Here is a 19,579-nt window from a genome sequence, read left to right on the forward strand (position 1 = left end):
CTTAGTCCAGGTGGTCTCTGCTGAAAGCAGAGTGGGGAAATGAGTATTTCCTATTCATAATGGGTATTGCCTATGCAGTGCCAGAACCAAGCACCACTTGGCTCCTACAGGATTATTCTTATTAATGAGCTTCATTTTCCCTTACTTTTCCAAGGAGGCAATACTGATGTTCTTGTCAAGGAATGAAAAATAGAAGAGTTCTCTCTGCCATGGTCCCTGCCCCACAGCTCATACCAACAGGGAGGAAGGGACATATGCCTCGTGAGCAGCCTTGCAGATAGCAGGGAGCCCGAACATGCTTTAAATGGGGGGCATAATGGGAACTGAATTACTTTTTGGAATATTCCTGTGACTCTATGTGGGGAACAGAGTGAAGGGGACTAGAGTGGAGGGGGCAAGAGAAGTTGGGGAGACATCAGGTAGGAAAAAATTGCAACTAGCCTTGGGGATAAACAATGACGGCCCCTAACTAAGGGGAAGCAGTAGGGATAGAGATAGAGCAGAGAACTACAGAGTGAGGTTGTGATGTGGGTGCAGTGTGGCTGAGTAGGCACGTTCACTAGTTTAAAGACTCCTACACACACACACACACATAAACACACGCACCAACCACACAGTGCAGAGACTTCAAATTCATATCACCACAAAACTATATGCCATCAAATGTCATGGACCTTTGGGTCCCTCACTGAATGTTAAAACCACCAGTGCCAAAAGACCATTGTTTGTGGCGGACTCACTGTTCACACCCAGAAGTCCAAAGTCCAAATTGAATTGAGGATCTTTCCACAAATTGCTTCTGTTCTGCAGTTTTCTATCTTGGTTAGAGGTACCACCATTGAATCAGATGCCCAAGCCAAAAACCTCAAGTTCAGTTTCAACGTCTCATCACCCTCCATACCCAGCCAGGCTGCCTCCTAAGTAACTCTCCAATGCTTTCCATCATTTCCTCCTCACTGCTGCTGCCGCTGTCTTACCTAAGACCCACCTTCTTCTGTCACTTGGACAACTACAGCGGTCTCTTCCTGGCCTCCAGGCTTACCCCCTCCAATCCATTTTCACTCTTCAGCAAAGTGGTCTTACAGAAACAAACAAACAAACAAACAAACAAAAAAAACCAGGTCTGTTCATTTCACTTAATCTACTCAAACTCTTTAAAAGCATTCCATGGCCTACAGAATCAGAACCAAGATTTCCAGGGTGGGCAATGTTGCACAACAGTTAAGCGCATGGCCTGTATGGCCATGTTACCCAAGTCAAATCTCTGCTCTACCACTTACTACCTAGGTGGACATAGGTAAGTTAATAAATCATGCCTCATTTTCCTCATCTGTAAAAAAAAAAATAAAAAGGGCAAATGAAGACCTATCTCATAGAAGCTTAATGTCTGGTATTATTTTATGGGTGCTAGTTGCAGTCAATGCTTTTATTATTAGCAATCAGGCCCATGTCTAGCCTCTGCCCACAGCTTAAGGTCATCTCCTGCTCTCCCAACTTCCCCACTCCCAGACCCCACCATTCTTGCCTCAGCAATGCTGACTGATCTGCAGTTCTCACACATGCCATACTGCTTCTTGTTTCCCTACTTCATCACATGCTGTTTCCTTTACCCAGAATACCCTCCCCACCCCCGCTGCTCACCAAATTCTTAATTGACTCAAATCTCAAATATCAAAGTTAAAAAGACTGACAATATCAAGTGCTGATGACGATGTGGAGCAACTAGTACTCTTATACACTCCTGGTAAGGATGCAAAATGGGACAAGCACTTTGGAAAACAGTATGGCAGAACTTTTTAAAGTTAAACACTTCCTCTTCTATATATTTGCCCAAGAGAAAGAAAAACATATGCTCATGCAAAATACATATACATGGACATGCATAGCAGCCTTATGAGTAAGAGCCCCAAACTGGCAGCAACCAAATGCCCATCATCTGGTGGATAGATAAGTCATGGTACATCATACAATGGAAACAACTTGGCAACAAAAAGCGATCAACTACTATTCATTCATGCAATAGCATGAATAAATCTCTAATGCATTCTGCAAATGAAAAAAAATCAAATGTAAAAAACTATGTACTTTTGCTGGGTGAATATATCTCAACAAAATTGCATTTTTAAAAAAGACTATACTGTATGGTTCCATTTATATGAAATTCTAGAACAGGCAAAACTGTACTGACAGAAAGCAGGTCGGTGGCTGTCTGGAGCCAGAAATAGGAGGGGCGATTAAGTGCAAAAGGCACAAGCGACACTTTTTTGGTGAGGGAACTTTTCTATAGCTTGTTTGTGGTGGAAATTACATGATTGTACACAATAACAAAAATTTTCCAAGCTGTGCACTTAAAAAATGGGTGAAGTTTCTTATATGAAAATAATAACTTAATAAACAAAAAAGAGAGAAAAATTTAAAAATCAACCTCCAGAATTGCCCCCTCTAAAGCATTGTCTGACCTTCTCTAAAGCCCACCTCTGGGCTATGTAGTCCTTGTTCACATACCAGTTATTGGGCTTTCCCCATGACCTTGTAATTAGGTCTCACATGTCTGTCTCTCAGTCTAGAGACAGAACCCTCGGTTCCTTCATCTATTTCTGCTTCTCTGCACCTTGTATTAATAAGAGATTTCTTATTTGTTGAGCACTTACTGTATTCAAGAACTGTGCTAACTGCAATCTTATATTTTCTAGTTTAATCTTCACAAGAACCCCATGAGGTAGGGGTTACAACCCCATTTTTACAAAGAAACAAAGGCTCAGGAAGGTTAAATAAATGCCTAGCTGCCCAAGGTCACATAGCTAGAGGAGGGGGCTCTGCCTGTCCAACATCAAAGCTGTGCCTGAAACGCTACGTAATACAGCCCAGTGCAGGTTGTGGAGTAGACAACGCCTTCAGTAACCATCTGTTTATTGAATCTAATTGAACGCCAGAGTCATTTCACTCCTCCCTTACTCTGAATGAGGCCACAATTCCTCCCAGGGTCATGCAAAGTGATAAATGTTAAGTTTTGTGAGATACATGTGATATCTGAGCATGTGCATGTGTATGTGTTCTTGATCCACTACAACCTGAGCATTTTCCCTCTCCCTGTTTCTGAATTAAACCAAAATGCTAAATTAGTCCTTAGCCCAGGAGACCAGTATTACCTTGCAAACAGCTAGCACCTCCAAGTTGTCATCTAATTAAGCCACACTCCCAAACAAAGCACATAACAGTGTCACCACATTAACAACGGCTACCTCCCCTGGCAGCTTCTAACTGCATAATACAGTGGCTCGCTGTAAAACAAATAATCCCGTTGCAGTCTAAACTGCACTCTTAAGTAGGTCTTTTCCTTTAGCAGATACTCCTTTGAACGTTTGGTGGTTTTATTAAGAAATATTCCAGGGCTGTATACAGAGAGAAAGTAGCAGATTGATTCTTTAATCAGCCCAATTTTCCGGTGTGTTCCACATTTTAGCATTTTATAAATCCAGTCTTTCAACATATACATTCCACTCAGTTTTTGAAGTCTCTGTGTTCGCTGTTGTCAACAACTTGGTATGTATTTGAGAGTAGGGTTAGCTTAGAACACACGGAAGAAGAGCTGGTTTTAATTGACATCCCGTTTGAGCATGCATGAGGGCTGCCCCGTAGTAGTGGTGTGGATCACCTCCAGCTGGGGAGTGGGGACAAAAGCACCAGAGAGCCTAGCCAGGGTGGACCCTTTTATGCTTCTCTGGGGTCTGCTTTTAATTATATGCTAGGCTTGAAATGAAACTGGAATGAAAATAATATGACATTATTTTTACTTGGGAGAGAATCCCCCGGAAAAAAAAAAGATCAATTAATTTGTCCTAGTTCATTCTCTGCATCCCAAAAAAGATGGACTAATTGGCAGATGGAGGAGTGACACTTCCAGCTCCGTTCTGCAACAGGTTTCACTCACTAGTTGATTTTAAGGAGAAAAAGACAAAATCCAAAACTAGTGGTAGAGTGTGGAATCTGGAGAGAGAGAGCTGGATTTGAATCCTGACTCCCCTTCTTTATTGACTCTGAGGCTTTGGAGCAATTCATCAAACCTCCTTGAGCCTCAGTTTTCTCCTCTATAAAACAGAATTAATTCCTATCTGATAGGGCTGCTATAAGGAAGGATTAAGGTGAAGGAGATATGTTGATTAATCACTTAGCATGTTTTCTGACACAGAATAGACCCTTCGATTAACCACGATGTTATCTTTATTGTGCAATTTCATTGCTAATCATGAGGGAGAACAAAACATCCATGTTCACGTGGCCAACACATACACTCACGGAGAAGTATCCAGGGCAAGTTTATGAGTCTAAGCTGACATGTGGCGTTGTGGGTAATAAGAAAAGAGGCCTATGTCTTACTGGGCTTTTCTGATCAAATTTCTGACTTAGAATTCAAGCTCCAAATGCAAACTGTACCATAGAAAGGAATGAACTCAGAGAATGAACAAAGGGGTGGGGGGATATGGTACAAGTGCCTCCTCCCCCCCAGCACCCAACTAAATTGGCTGCATATGACATATCTTCCTGCCCTTGCCCCATGCCTGGCATGGGTCACCTACAACAGTCAGGACACCAGGAAGGGAGTAATCATTAGGTTTTCCTTCTTCAAACATCAGCACAATAGCACAGTTTGGTTCTTAATGCCATAGGGCGTTTCTCAAAGTGTGGCCCAGGGGTACCCAACATGAGAGTCATCAGGGAGCCAGATGCAGATTCCTAAGCCCCTTGTTGTGTCAAACTCTCCAGATATGGGACTCAGGGGGCCATATTTCCCTTTACAATCTTTTTTTAATTAGAGCAGTTGTAGGTTTACAGAAAAATCATGCAGAAAGCACAGAGTTCCCTCATCCCTCTCTACCCTCATATTTTTTACAGGCTCCCCAGACAGTTAAGTAAAGTGTGAGAAGCACTATAAGATATCACTCTTGGCCTCAAGTAGTTCTGCTGTTTATCTGGTGATGATGGAAACTAGGACCACCCATGCCCAGCAGACTCTAAGACCTGGGCTGAGGGTGTCAGCCTCAGGTCCTGGGATCAGAATTCAGTCCTACTTGAGCCAACAACTTCCTAGATTCTAAGGGAGTGCTTCTCAACCTTTTTTTCATAGTGAAACATATGACATGTCAAGTTCACATGTGACCACATTGTCCACCAGCAAACCTAGATCTTGAGGAAAGTCCCCACCAAGATCATCATTCATAGGAGAACTAAATTACAATGATCATTCATAATCAGCACAACTGCATAGGAACCAACAGCAAAGACCACTCGCTGGAGCTGTGGTCAGACAGACAGTGGTGCCCAAGCCAGGCAGCCCAGCAGAAGACCCTCTCTCCCCCTCAAGACAGCACTTCAGAAAACTCAAGGGTGAGGGGAACAAGAATAGAGAAATACCCTAAGGATTTAACTTGCAAAAGTCAATAACCTGCAAAAGTTGATATTTGGCCAACAGTGACAAGTGACAACTTACTTGCAGCACATCTCGCAATGGATCGAAATGCCCCATCAGGATACCACAGCCAAGCCCTGTCGGTGGCCCATAGGACTCGGACCTCACCCCCTGCCCTGCTCTGGTCGACTCTCTTGAACCTCACCATGGACTCCTGTGAGACCCTGGTGGTAGACCACAGTCTAGGAGCAGAAACTGGCATAGATGTGTTGAGTGTGTGTGCTGCTTCCTCGTTTCTTGCCTTCCTCTGTCCTGGCACATATCCAACCCATAATTAGGCAGATTCTCAAAGGAGAGAGAATACTTCCTGCCCAAATGACAAGCTGTGGATTAGGCAGATATCTTTCCAGATGTGGCGTTTGTCTCCCTGGCAATGCTGCAGGTGGCTCCAGGTTTGCTTGGCTGGAAAGCTCCACCTGAGTGCCTTATCCTCACAGATACCTTCTTCCATTGCTTCTCCTTATGTCCAGAGCTTTCATTTTTTCAAGTTGATTTCCCCCAAGCTGCAAGGCCACCTCTCTGTAGAAATGGAAAAGGAATAGGGGAAGGGATCATCACAGGAGTGTCCATGTGCCTGACTATAGACCCAAGAGGGCCATCACAATCTAAATGGTGGTTGAATGAATTCAGTGGTTGACTGAATAAAGTGCAACAGACCCAGAATTGTGGCCTGTGGCCCCCAAAAGAAATATACTGATTTCATGTCAGGTTGCAGGTGCTGAAATTCATCCTTTGCAGACCCAAACAAATGATTTTTCAAGTGCCAGTATCTATCATCCAAGTATGTCTAAGAGACCTATGCATGTAACCTACAGCCCTATTTTCAAGGTAATGCTCTCATTTGAGCCTTTCAGCCCATACTGTTATCTTTCTCAGAAAGAATGCTTACTATGTCTTGGGTGAATAAATTGGAAACCTGCTACATATAGATACATAAGTGACAATGACTGGCATTTTGATAATGTAATAATCCAAAATGAGCATTGTTGCCTCATGAAAGGCCAGTTTACCAAGATGGCTTATTTCATGTAAGTTAGGCTCAGACCTACTTTAAATTGAAAGAATTTTTTTAAAGGAGCATGATGATAACACAGATGCAGTTTTCTTATTTGGATAAATTTTGCCAACTGCAATCCCATCAAGATGCAAATGACATTCCGTCCAGGTGAGAATGGCTTCATAATCCATCACACCTGTGATTACTTATTCCCTGTCTGGCTTCCCCTCAATTTTGTAAGTCCTCCAAGGGCAGGGGCTTTGTCTGTCTAATTCACTGTATCTCCAGGGCCTAGTGTGGCACCTGGCACATAGTAGGTGCCAAATAAATGTGTGCTGAATAAGTGAGTGACCATCAGCAACTGAGTTTCCCTTGCCTTGGTGAAGAGTAGAGGATGTTCCTGGAATGTGCACACAAATCATCTGAACTGTTAAAATTCAGATTCTGATTTGGTAGGTCTGGGGTGGGGGCTGAGATGACGCATTTCAGGCACCCAAGGATGAGGATGTTGCTGATCCACCAACCTCCCTTTGAGAAACAAGAGTCAAGGCATACCAGACCCCAAGCCATGCTACTGCAGTAAAAAAAAAAAAGTAGGTTTCCGGTTCAAATATCCAGGTTGTCTGTCTCCCCAGACCTCGCTGCTCACTCTGCCACTGCTCACGTAGAGACAGCCTAAGCACTTCCTTGTTGTTACCCTGAGGAGAACGATTAAGGTAATTGGCAACTTTTTCCCGTGATTCCAAGGTAGATTGTCATTTCAAGGAAAAGACGTCCACTCCAATTCGCAACACTCAGTTTTCAATGTTTTCTTACGTGTGGTGGGGGGGAGAGGGAGAGAGAGCCTGTGGCCCCCAAAAGAAATATGCTGTGCTTCTGCCTTTGTGTTTCCAAGCATGTAAACTCAGTCTGAATCACAGCTAATAAATAGGTCATCTTGTACTTTCAAAATAAAAACATGCCGTATTTCAGTGGAATAGCAACTGTACATTAAAAAGCTGTCAACTTCACTACAATTTCCCTGAACCTTGCACTGCAGAAAGATACCTTGTCACTCAGAGTTGAGCGCAGTTTTACTGGAATATCTCCTTGTCTGCATAAATAATGAGTAGAATTGCATGAAAATATCTGGCCCACAGCCTCCTTTTCCCCCTACTCCCCAAGAAATGGTATGCAAATGACAGATTTAGAGGGTGAGTTTCTCAACAGTTCACTTTGAAAACAAAGGCAGGGCGGTCCTGCCAACCCAGGTATTGTGCAATTAGGATGCCGGGAGCAGGTGGAGTGGGGCAAGGCTTAAGGCGCAAGGAGAGAAAGGTGATAGTGATGAGAACCCTGGTCTTCGCAAGCTTTACAGCAAGGGGGCTGGACTGTCATTCAACAGCTATTTTGGGAACACACACAGGCTGCATCTGAAAGTGTCTTGTGTGGGAGGTATTTACTGAAGAAGAATGGCCCATACTTCAGAAGGCATTAACATAAAGTAGCGCAGCCCACACAGCCTGCGTGGTGAAGTGCCACGAGACCAGGTTCAAGAACCACTCTATCTCTCACCATTTGTGGGATCTTCCAAGTCCCTTCCCCTCTCTGAGCTCCACCTTCCTCAACTCTCAAATGGCAACAATAATAATGACTGCCTCACTGAGAGATTGTAGCAGATGAGATGATGAATGCAAAGGTACTTTGTAAACCCTCAAGCATGATCTAGGTGCTAATTATTATTGTCAGTAGCTAGCCAATGGAAATCAAGGCATTGTAGCACAGTTATTAGCAAACTATGGACTTGGGAGTCAGCTCAGTTGAGGTTCAGATCTCAGCTCCATCATTTACTAGCAATGTGACTTCAGGCAAGTTTCTACACCTCTCTGAACCTTGGTTTCCTTTTCTGCCCAACGGGGATAATAGAAATATGTTCTTTTGTGGGATGGGTATGAGGGTTCAGTGAGAGAATGCCTGACCCATAGAAAGGGATCAGTACATATGAGCTGCTTTTGTTATTGCTTCTTCCATTGTTGATGATAACAACGATGATGGTGGTGATGATGATGATGTTCCCTACTTTGAAATCAAAGCAGAGGATCATGGGATGCTATGATGGTATTGAAGAGTGAAGTCATATTGGGTTCCATCAAATACAACATTGATAGAATAAACGTTAAAACTGTTTGAGCACAGTGACCTTGTCTCACCAAACACCACTGGATGACAGTGAGGCCTCTTCAGCTTCATTGGCAACCCACCCCAGGGGCCAAGATTTCATAAGCAAACTGACCTCTTGGATTTGGGGGAAAATACTCTTAAAAGGGATTCAGATTTCTTTCATTTTTATTTGGTTCAAGGTGAACACAGGTAAACCCTTCTTTCTAGAATATTATTATTCTTTATAAGAGATAAAATTTTAGAACACACAGTGGTAGCTCATCGTGTACAGAAGGGTGATGAATAAGGAAAGGTCTTCTAGAAAATTTTCTGAAAATCACTCTCTCAGAACCTCAAAATGGAAATTACAGCATTAAATAAATAAATAAAGTAAGTGGGGAATCTCATGGTGACATTTTCATTAACCCCCTCTCTCTGTGTCTCATTAGCCTTCATGGGGAGAGGAAGGATTGTTTTAATTAGCTTGGTTGAAAAGCCTTAGTTGGGTTGCCTCCCCTCCTGCTGCTCTTAGGATTACCCTGTCAGCTTATAAATACAACAACAAATCATCACAGTCCAGAACACCACCTCGAAGGCGACAGAAGAAAGGGGATCCACCAAAGTCCATGTTAAGCACCTTTGAACAATGTTCTTTCTCTAAGCTTTCAACTTTAATTCAAGCGTTAATATTGGGCTTTATCAGACAGCTTAATATCCTCTCACAGAGAAGCCCTTTCTAGTTTAGGACCTGCCATGTGTTCCTTCTTTTTCCTTTTGTGCTCCAGGCTGCCCAGGCACAGAGCATATCTGAAAGAATGGCCATGCTAGATGGGATCACAGTTTCAAAGCCCCTTTTTTGATTTACTTGTTAAATGCTCACATCAGAAGCCTGACCAGAAACAATCCCCCTACCTCCCTACAGGTTTCTCTGTGTGTTTCCACTGCTCCAAGGCATTTGGTAACACGTGTTATTGACATTAATTGTGTTCCAATTACACAAATTTCTACACATTGTTACTCATTAGGCCAAATAGCAAATTCATTGATTTCATCCACATTTGCCCATAGCTACGTCTTCCGACATGGAGAAAAGCCTGTTCTTTAAATCTTAAAATGAAAGTGTCTTAAGTTTGAATTGAAAATAAATCTAGACATTCACAGAAATGCCAACGTTACTATTTACTAGGAAACAGTCTCCCAGGTACTCATTAAATCATCTGCTTATTCACTTATTCAACAAACATTTATTGAGCACCTATTTTATGACAAGCACTGCAGGCACTGGAGAGAAAAAGATGAATAACACCTGGTTCCTGCCCACACGGAGCCCACAAGGATGCACATTTTAATACATATGGTAAGAGCAATGACAAATACATATAGGATATTATGGAGGTGAAGGGGGGGGGCACATAAAACATCCCAGAGAGGGATGGGGTCAGGAAAGTCTTCCAGAGGGAAGTGACTCAGAGCTGAGTTTTAAAAGATGAGAAATGGCCACATGGGAAATGGACACGTGAGAACAGAAGGTGGAGAGCAGAGCAGAGAAGCAGCATCTCAGGAAGGGTGAGCAGCCTACCCACAGGCATGGAACGAGTCACCCTGACTAGTGCATGCTATCTTGGGGTGCCCATCCTCACAGAGGTGATAAGGCAAGTACCACATCTCGTGATAACACCTCACAGAGAGCAATGAGTAATGAAAGTCTATAAAGGGCTTGAAGTGCTCACAAGTGGAGCATGCTAATAGACTAATCGTAACAATCATAGCAGTTGCCATTTATTAAGCGCTGACCATTTACCAAGCTCTGTACTTATTTCTTTATATACATTTATCTCGTCTAATCTTTGCAACAACTTCATGAGGTAGGTACTATTATTACCCCTGTTTTATAGATAGGAAACCAGAGCTTGGGAAGGTGAAGCAACTTTCCTGAGGCCATGTACACAGAAAGTAGGGTTAGGATGCAGATCTGGCCAAGTCCAAAAGCCCATGCCAAGATCCATGAGTAGGACCAGCTTCCAGCAAGATTGTGAAGTTGACAGTATTTCTCAAATATGGGTTCACATATTTCCACCTCTTTACATCTAAAGCCTTCAGACTCTATTCACTTGTTTCTTAGGAATCCCACCATGACTTGTCCCATGAACTACACTTTTCTTCCATACATCACCCTCTTCCCTCCCCAACCCCAAATCTAAATCACTTATATTTTGTTCTCTTCCCAGATAATCTTTTAAAGAACTAGACATTCTAACAAATGGATTCCATGCCAAGGTCTCCATTAGTAGGCTCAATTGTTTCTGATGAAAAGTCAGTGATCATTCAATTTGTGCTCTCTTGTGCACAAAGTCTTGTTTTTCTCTGCCAGCTTTCAAGATTTTCTCTTTATCTTCGGTTCTTAGCAATCTATTATGTACATAGGTGTGGCTTGTTTTGTTGTTGTTATTGTTGTTGTGTTTTTAAAATCCTGCTTGGGTTTCACTGACCTTATTTAATATGTAAGTGTATGTCATTGAGCAAATTTGGGAAATGTTTGGCTAATTCTCCGATTATACATATGTTAAACTTCTTTATATTGATTCATAGGTCTCTGATCATATGACCATTTTTTCCAATTTTTTTCTGTTTTTTAATTGGATAATTTCCATTGTTATATTATCAACACACTGACTCACATGTCATCTAGATTCTGTTGTTAAGCCCATACAGTGATTTTTTATTTTGTATACTGTATTTCTCACTTTTAAACATTCCATTTTTTTCTTGGATTTTTTCCTATTGTTGCATTCATTGTGAATATTTTTCCCTTTAAATCTTTTTTTAAAAGAGTTCACTTGTTTATTAAAAGGAAAAAATGAAATGTACATTCTTTTTCTTCATTTGCTTTTAGAAATTTGTTCAAGGTTGCAAGGAAGTGTCCCGGAATAGCTATGTACATCCTCAGGCAGGGTCACCAGGCAGTGAAAACAGCTGGGCAGCATTGGTGGTGGTCAGGCCCCCAGTCCCTGCTAACCACAGCCATTGCTACTCAGCTCCATCCTAGGGGGTGTCCCTCCACACCTTCCCCAAGAGCCCACCAGCCCTGTGCCCATGAGCCAGGGGCTGGCCTCCCTCCCCAGGACTGCAGGATGCAGGGAGGGCTCTAAGGCTGCCTGGGCCCTGGAAGGCAGGCGCTGAGCTTCAGCAATAGACTGAGGCTGGAGGCCAGGGTCACTGCTGTCCTGATTTCTTCTTCTGGAAGCTGAAGCTTGTATGTCTGTTCAGTTTTCTACGTTTTCTGAGCAAAACAGTCAACCTGGGCAGTGCTTGCTTGTGGTTCCAGGATGTAGTAAACCTTGGGCACGATTTCATTGATGGTAGCAGCATCAGATTCAAAGTAGAGGTGTTTATAGTTGTGATTGCTTAGATACACAAGTTTAAATACTACATGACCGGGACTTTTTTCTTCAGCATGGTCACAGGCACAGAGCAGGTCAGAATCAATTGAGAAGGGTTTCTGCTTAATCCAAAACTTAGTGCTGGCTTTCTGATTCCTAATGGGGTCTATCTCTACCTTGTCTCCAGAGATACCTAACCATGTGTTGGTTGTGAATCGTAGTCTGTGGATCATGCTGACTTTGAATGACTTGTAATGGTGGCTGCTAAGCTTATCCTGTAATGTAGCTATGTCAGTTTGTGAATCATCCTCAAAAACCTTGTCTGCCCTTGTACCTGAAATTTTCTAGGATCCTTTCCCTCGCTTCACTGCCTTTAGCAAGATTTCCTTCATAGTGACCTTTGTGTTGTCCACCTGAATAAGGGAGAATCCATGAGCAGTATTTATTTGAACAAAGAATGACTCTTTGGATGTCAGACCAGGAGATGAATATTTTTCAACCAGGGCCAAAGTACTGAAGCCAAATTATAAATGGGCTCATTGGAATCCAGTGGGGGGTGGGGGGTGGGGAATCTGTGTCAACCTCCCCATCATCCTCAACAGTATGTGGGCAGTAGGCACTGACATTGTCATTGAGCTTTGGCTCCCATCCTTCACTTGTGTCCTGCCCACAGGTGAGCCCAATCAGGTCCTGCACTGTAGCGCTGGTCATTGTCACCACAATCATTGGTAGCAGTCTGTCTTGGCTGGAGTGCAGGGGGAGGTAGAAGACATCAATCTTCGTGGTTGCTGTTGTCCCTACATAACCCTTGCCATCAAATTTGAAATATTCTGTCAATGTATGGGCTTTGATTATCATTATAAACTTTTTATAGGACATCAAATAATCACTAAATTTAGTAGTTTTCATTAAAACTGTATTTTGTATAAATCGAATCTGAATAAATATCTTCAATGACAACAGCAATACATTTCAATGCTGACTGTATAACATATTTAAGAGAAGCTTAATAGCTCAACAGTTATCATTTTTTCATAGTGAGTACATGACATTTGGTTTATAAATAAGTCTTGAGGAGGTTAGCAAAGTTGTTAATTGTCTAAAATGAACTGATTCATATGTTCTACCTCTTTATGATTATACCAAGTTTTATTTAAGGTTCACAAATGAATAATACATTGTCAATTTGAAAAGATAACTAACTGCCAATTTTTCTTGTGTTTTCACTCAAGAGATGAGAATAATGCTGTAGAAAGAAAACCCAGTACTTCCATCTGTAAACATAAACAGTACTTCTGTGTAACTGCCTCTCAACAACAGTAAAGATACTAGAATCCATAACTTTAAAAACCAGCTTTCTGAGGCATAACTGACATGCAGTAAATGTCACACATTACAGCATACAATGTATAAATTCTGGTGTGTTCACACTGCATTTATCCATCACCCGATAAACCCTCAGCAAAACCCTCCTCTCACTCCCCTCAACCCCCAACTCCAAGTAACTGCTCATTTGCTTCCTCTCCCTACAGGTTAATTTGACCTCTTCTGGAGTTTAATAAAAATGGAATCCTACAATGAAAAACTTTGAAATACTCATTAAGGGGGTTAGTCAGCTGCAGAGGGCACTGTTCCAGGAGTACAGATAATATTTACTGCTTTCCAGAACCTGGAGGTTTTTCTTTGAGGGACTTCTTTTCAAACAGTGGCTTTAACTCCTTGGGCTGATTGCTTAGAATTTCTTTCTTTCCACTGAATATTTTTTTGCATTTGATCTGGTTTTGTCTCTCTTTTCAGAGCAGTTCTAATCCTCGAGCTGTGTTTGAGCGTCTTCTAATACTAAAGTCCCAACTTGAGGTAATATCGACTGACTCGGCATATACATAGCCCTGAGTCTCACCATTGCTTCCCTGAATTTCTGACCCACTATATCCAGGCATTGGAGGAGGATGACTCTTCTATTGGTCAACATCATAATCAATAAGAACCATCTCACACATTCCCATGTTATCAGTAGTCACATGTGACTGTCGAATATGAGCTAGAATGATAGTTGGATTTTCCGAGAAGGCCATCCTTTCTGTGGACCAATTTCCTTAAAATGCTATTTTCTCCCCTTCATCTTGTTTCATGGGCTCACTCACACAGCAGGTCAGACCAGCCTCAGGACACATTTCAGAGGAAAGAACCCAGCTCCCCCATGCCTCCTGGCCCCTTCCCCAAACTGCACACTCTCAGGATCCTCAGGGGACCAGCTCTCCTCCCTGCCACTCAGCTACTGCTTCCCAGGCTTGCCCTCACACCCCCGCTGCCCGACACCACTGGCCAGCACAGCAGCAGCCCTGATGCACTGAGTCGTGCCACGACCTCCCTTAACATCTTTGAACATAATTATAATAGTCATTTTAAATTCTTGTTCATTAACTCCAAATCTGGGTCATCTATGGGATTGGTCTCAACTGAATGTCTTTCCACTTAAAAATAAGTCATGCTTCCTTATCCGTATGTGAAGTAAATTTGAAGTGTAACCTGGACATTGTGACTAATACATTATAGAGACTCTGGATTCTGTTATATTACTCCTAAGAGAATTTTTTTTTCAAATAGCTAACTTGGCTGAATACAAATGGAAAACTTTGCCTTTTATGCAAGGGGCACCAGATCAAATCTAATTTCAATTATTTTAGCCTCAGCTGAGCTTCTTAGAGTCTTTCCCACTTATGCATGGTTCAGGGTTCATCCAGAGACTTAAGTAGATTTATACATAAAGTTTGGGCTTCCCTTCTCTGGTTCTCTCCTTTCCTGGACTCCACTCACTTTTCAGTGACTATGATTGCACCAAATGCTCTCTTCTGGTTCTTCAAGCCAGTAGGATGTGGATTTCTATCCAAATTCTAGCTCCCTTGTGCTGCACTGACTGCAGGCTGCAAGTCATTTTCAAAATGGAAAAACCACGCAAGCTGTTCTCTTATTCCACATGTTGACAACTCTCATGTATCTGCCTGCTTTTGTTCACTCTCTGTGCCTTCCAGAAGCTGTTTATTAAATTTTACCCAGAGTTTGTGGGAGGGTTCATCTGATAGGAGCTTACTTGTTCATGACCACAAGGAAAATCAGGTTTCCACTACTGAGTGAAAATGGCTTGTTGTGCTGTCTCCTCCTTCTAACATATCCACAGAAACCCTAGGTACCTCACCCAAATAAAAGTAGGGGTTCTGTTGAGAATTTCCAGGATCTTCGCAGTCTGGTAGAAGAGATTAGACTAGAAAGTGTTTCATTCAGCTCACAATACATAAGTAGCTCTCTAGTCTGTAGGGAAGCTCTGGTCATCGGGAAAAATGGAAATACTCTGCTGTGTTCAACTTATGGGTAGATGCTCCTAAGGCTAGTTTTTGAGACTTTTTTTGAAGATAAAAGTAATTATCTTTAGGCTATGACTTAGGGTATTCCTTACTATTTTATCAAGAGATCTAATGCTTGCAAAACCTTTGGAAAGAAAAATTAGGAAACTGGATCAAAATGGTGGGCTGACCTCATAGGTCTACCTTCCCATTCTCCCAAAATACCATGAAAATGACAGATAAACTATTTTTCAAAATGAAAAATTCAAAATAATGTTGGAAAATAAAAAAGAGCACCATCAGTGAATCAGAAATTTCTCATAATTTTTGAATGACAGAAATCAGAAAGGATGAGACACACAGAAAAACAAAAACAGAGGAAACCACCACCAGGAATAAATGTAGGAAATTATTGTCATGGAGCCAGAGACTGTTCAGGATAATGCCAAGTCCAGGTCAATCCATATAGGAAAGAGGAGGGGCTCTGGGGCAACGGACAGGGAGTGCCTGGGGAACTGCTTTTGGAGCAATAGGTTGTCTCAGCCTCTTTTCTTCCAAAGTTTCACTAGGCAGTGAGAAACAGTGCATTTACATCCAGACTAAAATAATGAGTATGGAAAGGAGAGACAGAGAAGTACCATCATGTCGCTTCTTATTCCCAGAAGTAGGCCCCCACCCAGAATGAAAACTTAGTTCATCCCACTTCCCAGTCTATCCCCCTCCCCAGCAATCACTACTGGTAAGACATAGTATCAAGTCAAAACATCCACAGAACGGAACAGTATGTAGGGAATAGCAAATATAAAGATAATGCACAACCAAGAATAGCCAAACATTTGAGAAAAAACCCATACCATGGGAGAAAACAAAGGACAAAACTCATATCTATGAAAATAAAATTATTAAGACAAACAGGTTTTAAAAATGTAATTCATATCCTAAGAAGCATCAAAGAGGATATCACACAAACTTTAAAAAATACACTTTTATGGCCAAAGAACCTATCTGAAATGTCTTAGAGGTCATACAGCTAGTCATTCACTCATTCATTCATTCATTCATTCAAATAACAACCATTTATTGAGCACCTATTAGGTATCAGGCACTGTACAAGATCCTTGGAGTATAAGGATGAAAAGAAATAATTGCTGTCCCAAGGGAAACAGAAAAGCACACAAAAGATTCCTATACATTAAGGTGACTGCCACCGTGGAATTATATACAAAGAACAAAGGAGGAATGCTCAAGTTAGGGAAGGTAGTAAGAAGAGGTAGGATTTGAACTGAGACTTTCAGGATGAGACTATATTTTCCAGCCCAACAAAAGACAAGAGAAGGAAGGTTTCCCAGGCAGAGGGAATAGCTTATGCAAAGGCATAGAGGCTGAGAGATTTGGTATACATGGGAAACAACATATGGTTACATATTTTAGGAGCATAAAGGTAGGAAATAACTCATGAGGTAGGCAAGGGCCTGAACATGAAGAATTGTGTTGAACAAGAGTTTAGATTCTATCCCATAGGTGATGAGGGCTATTAAAATACCAGGTTCTCTTTCACACTATCGGAACCTCAAGAAAAAAAAAAGAGAGAGACCTCCAGTGCAAGTAGCCCTTGTTTACTGCAGTACCTCCCACAGCCTATCACAGAAGAAATCTTTAAACCATTAATATATCCATTCATTCATTCAAGAAATATTATAGAGTGCCCATTATGTGCCAACAGTGGCTAAGGACTTGAAATAAAGAAATGAAAAAGACAGAGTCCTTGCCATAGAGAACTCACAGTTCACAGCAGGTAGAAAGACATTGACGGGGAAATATTCCACAGTGTACAAAGTGTTCTGATAGAGCAAACTGAAAGTTCTGGGACATAAGGAAGCACTTTCAAGAGGAGAAACTTCTTAAACTAAACCTTAAAGAATTAGGAATCAGCCAGGTATACACCGCAGAACAGAGGGAGCAAATGTATAGAAGGGTAAGAGAGCAGGCAGGTGGGGCCACATGAGGAGCTGCAGGTTGGAACAAGATGGAAGAGAAGCCCAGACAGACATGCAGAAACCATTCACCAGATACTTTTATCAAAAGGCATACATTTATCTACAAGAAATTACCAAAACAAACTCATGACTTTCCCCCCAAACACTCCACATTCCCCCATACAGTACATCACCAAGTCCTGCCAAATCTGCTTTCTAAATATCTCTCCAAATTGTCCATTTGTCTACATCTCTTCCATCCTAATTAAAGGATTGTTGTTTACCTAGATTACATCCTATACCCTTAATGGATCTTCCCATGATCATTCTGGTGCATCTCAATCCATTCTCTACTCTGTGGCTAGAAGAGAACTTTCTGAAAAGCCAGTCTAACCATGGGTTCTTGTACCTCCAGTCCCCACCCCTACTTAAAGGCCTTCACTGACTCCCCATTACTCTTAGGCTGAAGGTCAAACTTTTAAACTGGACTCTCATAAGACCCTGCATTACCCAGTCCTGGAGGGACCCAGCTCTCTGCTCTCACTTCACACCATTCTCTCCCATCCCCATGCTCCAGCCACTCTGGCCTTCTTTCAGCCTTGAATCTTCCATATTCTCTCCCATCACAGCCTCTTGGCACATGTTCTTACAAGTGTCTGGAATGTCCTTCTGTCCCTCGATCCCACCTCCCCCCTCTCTACCTACCCCATCTGTTTTAGTTTCCTTGGCTATCAAGCAAATATCATGCAATGGGCTGACTTAAACAATGAGAATTTAATGGTTCACAGTTTTGAGGTTAGGAAAAAGTCCAAATCAAGGCATCAAGGTGATACTTTCTCCCCAAAGACTGTGGCATTCTGGGGCTAGCTGCTGGATCCTTGGTCCTTAGCTTGTCATATGGCAAGGCATGTGGCGGCATCTCCTGGGCTTTCCCTTCTCTTCCAGATTCCACTGATGTTTGGTTTCTGGCTACTCCCTCTGTGGCTTTCTCTGTGTCTGAATTTCATTCCGCTTATAAAGGACTCCAATAATCAAATAAAGACTCATCCTGATTGACCCACCTTAACTAAAGTAACCTCATCAAAAGGTCCTACTTACAATGGGTTCACACCCACAGGAATGGATTAAGTTTAAGAACTTGTTTTTCTGGTGTACAAACAGCAACAAACCACCACATTATCCCTGGTTAGTTCAAATCTCAGCTTGGTTTTCACTTCCTCCAAGAAGTCTTCCATGATACCCCAGTTAGGTCAATCCCCAGTTAGAAGAACCATGAACTTCTCCATTCTCACCACAGTTGTAAGTTTACATTTATTTGTATTTCACTGATTAATGTCATCTGCCTTTCTAAACTTTAAGATTCACAAAGGCAATGACCATATCAATATTTGGTCAACAATGTCTCCCTCATGCCTACTTCAGTGCTTGGCACATAGAATGGAATTCAGTGAAGTATCTATGAAATAAAAGAAAAGAATGGATGGATGGATGGGTGGATGATGGATGAATGAATGAACAAATAAATAGCTCTGTTCAGGGAGATAAGAAGAAGTATGTTGTAGAATCTGCCCTCAGGAAGTATCTTACAGTATGGTTAGTGACCCAGGTTAGTTAGTCTTAAGGGTTAAATACCAATAACAAGGCAAAAGTATTATAGATGGCACAAGGCCATATGCGATTACACATCCTATGAGTGGTCCACACCATAGTGGAGAGGAGCCCACAGAGCTCTAAATGCCTGTCATGTTCACAGCCCTCCTCAAGACAGTGGCCTCAGATTCAACATGAAGGATACCACTCTTGCAATTACCTTGTTATATTTGCTACAACTCATGGACAAGGGACCAGGACTCAAGCCCAAAGCATTCACATGTTAAACAGGATGTGAAGGAGGCCAGCATCCTGAGACGGCCTGGCACGAAACTCTGCCAAATTTGGGTATGTGTGTGGAGAGGGTGACAAGCCAGCCAGTTTATATCGGATGGTGACAAACCAACACAATCACAGCCCTCTTTCCTGGAAAATGCAAACATGCACAGAGGAAGTGCCCCTGAAGGTCTGCTGTGCATCCCAATCTCAGGACAGAGAATTATGGATGGCTATGGAATGGCCCACACTTCCGTAATTCCCCAGCTGTGTCTGGGAGGAACCCCATTGCCAGGGTCATCTGGGCATGTCTCTCCCTTGCAGTCATACAGGATCTAACACTCTGCAAATATGGGCCATGAGATGGTCTATGGAGGGCAAAAATCACTACACCCGAGAATAACCAGACAAGT

General features: G+C 42.2%; 1 protein-coding gene and 1 pseudogene across 1 annotated transcript in view; both read right to left on the reverse strand.

Annotated features, from left to right (window-relative positions):
- Positions 1-19,579, reverse strand: part of CFAP77 (cilia and flagella associated protein 77) — a 159,951-nt gene that overhangs the window by 125,747 nt on the left and 14,625 nt on the right. The window lies entirely within an intron of this gene.
- On the reverse strand, positions 11,817-14,058 carry LOC119504858 (annotated as a pseudogene).

This window comes from Choloepus didactylus, chromosome 10 (assembly GCF_015220235.1).
Source record: "Choloepus didactylus isolate mChoDid1 chromosome 10, mChoDid1.pri, whole genome shotgun sequence".
In the NCBI taxonomy this organism is placed as follows: domain Eukaryota; kingdom Metazoa; phylum Chordata; class Mammalia; order Pilosa; family Megalonychidae; genus Choloepus; species Choloepus didactylus.